Here is a 3219-nt window from a genome sequence, read left to right on the forward strand (position 1 = left end):
GAAAGTATTAGGCCTACTTAGGCAATGTACTTCCTCTATGTCTACCGCCCTGACAAAACTGTAAATAAATAAATAAATAAATAAATAAATAAATAAAACAAGTATTACCGACTGATTCCAGGAACGCACGACCGACTGAATGCATGCAAGACCCGGAACATAAATGAAAAAAAGGGGGACAGTTTCACGTAGTGAAACTCTTCGAAAAGATTCTCGGAAAGTACAAATAACATGACGAGACAAGATCACCAGTGCCTTGGTAATATTGTAGAAAGACCAGGAATTTCCAATGCACTGTCATAGCTGAAGCAACTATGAAGTCGCTTGGAATGGTAGAGTTCCAGAAGACTTTTCCTGTATGTAAAGTAGGAAAATGAAAGGAGGAAATACTGTCAAACCTGTTCACGACGACCACCCATTGTCGAGGAGACAAGGAGTCCTTTTAGACACCTGGTCACCTTGGATGGTATCATTACAATAGAATTTTTAAAACGCAAAAGTTGGAAGGGGCGCAGAAGTCGGAATGGTGGTTGTTTGTCCAAGTATTTATGACGCACTTTTGGCTGTTAGAGCAGATTTGATTGTCTGAGTTCGAAACCTAATATGAAACAGAGATATAACATTATAAATTTACGAGTCAGACTTGAGCTGGGCCGCGGGTGGTATTCACATAGTCCTACACGTTATTCAACACTTGGAAGCTCACAAGATGAGGCCAACAGAGTCTGTATCATCTTTCTCTTTCTTAAATTGCGCTTACAGCAACCGACGTTTTCTGACACTTGATTTATCTTGACATGGCTTAAAATTAAAGGTATACCTACAACACTGCACAAATATTACCGTCTGTATTAACTGAAACATTGCCTGCTGGAAATTTTAAAAAAACAAGAGTTCACCAATATGCTTCGTCTACCTGAATGTTACCAATGTGTAAAAATCAATATAAGTATTTAATTACTCATGATTTTCAATATATTGTCGTGCTGTTTTCCTTTTGGATAGAATGTAAATTCACACTCACACACACACACACACACACACACACACACACACACACACACACACACACACACACACACACACATACACACACACATGGGAGAACCTCGTTTTCATCCCGCAATTTTCATTTTTTATTGCCTTCGTACCCGTTTTTGTCCCACCTTGATCGATTACTTATAGATAACTGCAATTTCCACTTCGAGTCCAACATGGTTTTGTGATACGCGGAGAAAATTCATTGCTTATAATCACATCAACAGGGAGGTGTGGAAGCTGGATTTCGTGCAGGATGAAAACTTTTGTTAAAGAATATATCAATGATACAATAGGTTCGATAAAAATGCTCATTATAAAATTCTTGTTAAAAATCTGTTATAAATACAAGGTAAAACGTTATACATTTTTTACATTCACTGTCACTATCTCATGGATAGATAGGCTGATATTTTCCAACAAACAGCACCTAAGGAGTCTTTTGTGTGTGTTTGTGAAATAAACCCAAACTTCATTTGAGTTCGTAGATTCCTCTTACAAAAAAAAACAGATCCGGCCCAAACAAATAATTCACGAGCCATGGGTAATTGTTAGGTGAAACATGCCTCTGGAAACACGTGCCGTGTGCCATGCGACTTGTAATTCAGAAGAGAGAGAGAGAGAGAGAGAGAGAGAGAGAGAGAGAGAGAGAGAGAGAGAGAGAGAGAGAGAGAGAGAGAGAGAGAGAGAGAGAGAGAGAGAGAGAGAGAGATGTCGAATGTGTAGGTATCGAATGATAATCGGTTACAATATATTGCAAATTTGTTACGAAAACGAGCACAATGATGGCTGAGAAAAGTGGGACGAAAACGGGTGTTGAAACGAAGATGTGGGACGAACACGGGTGCACCGACGCAAATTAGCCCTGTCTGTCGTGTTAAGTCATTCTCGAGGTGCATAATATTATAATCGCATTATTATGTTAATGACATTTCGTTTGACGTCTACAACCAATGTCGCTAGTGGGGTTATTTCTGAGCCGGTACCAGTTTTTAATTACCCCGTATCCAAATACGGGATAAAGCCTGTTTGTTTTGTGAGAGAAAACCGGATGTACCCTACGAGTTTTCAGTTTCTAGATATAGAAAGACCTATGTAAATGGCGGGCATAAATCTCAACTAATGGCGTACACTTGAAATGGGTTGGGGTAGACAAATTTAACCAATGAGAGACTCACGTATGTATGTTATAGTGCTGGAGAACTAGAGAATGGGAGGATCAAGAAATACGTCATCCTCTATTAATACCCAGTGCACTCAACCAATCGGATTTATTTGATTTGAGTCGGGGTCAGCAAGATTTTTACTTCTTGCAGAGGGAGAAATTTACCATTCGGGGACAATACGACTGATTCGACTTCCGACCTTGAAAAAGAAGCGTGTTTTATTTTCAATGTCAAGATCGAATTTAGTTCAAATTAATCGTATTGTGCCAAAATGGTAAGTTTTTGCCCCATTTATGAAAGCGAAAGAAAGTCTGGAGTGGCTGGCCCCGACTCAGCCAGATAAATCCGAGTGGCAGTGAGTACCAAATGTTAGATAATGCATACATTATTAACTTAAGCTTTACAGATATAAACAGCAGACCCCAGTAACAGCTGGTAGAGGAGTGCAGACTTTTTCTTAATTTATCTAAGTGAGTTTATGCCCTCATCCACACAATTTAAACTATCTAGAAGGCGGGTTTCCGATCCTGCCTGTCAGGGTCAACTCGGGCTGAGATGGATAAAATTATATCCCAGCGGAGAGACCCAGATTCTCGATAACAATGTTCTGTTCCCTCCTCGGAAATCGAACTCCAGTCTCCTGTGTACAACAGCACAGCGCCTAATCGCTACACCGCAGACGCCGGTATGCAGGCTTTGGAAGGGGAAAGTCAAGGTTAGTTTTAAGAGAAAGGAAAAGGGATTGCATTGCAGGGAAGGGTTTTGCAACACCTAAAGCTTGAAGAGAAACACAGTAACGCAATAGATAGCGACCATGTCCTAGCATTCTCTACAACTGGCACTCACTTTGTGGATTGGTTTGGCCTAATTATCAATATGCACCACTTTCACAGACGTTTAATGCAGACCAATACAGCAAGAACGCTATCGACAATGGTGACGGCCTACTACTACTACTACTACTACTACTACTACTACTACTACTACTACTACTACTACTACTGCTGCTGCTGCT

The sequence above is a fragment of the Aplysia californica genome, unplaced genomic scaffold, assembly GCF_000002075.1.
Source record: "Aplysia californica isolate F4 #8 unplaced genomic scaffold, AplCal3.0 scaffold00048, whole genome shotgun sequence".
NCBI lineage: Eukaryota > Metazoa > Mollusca > Gastropoda > Aplysiida > Aplysiidae > Aplysia > Aplysia californica.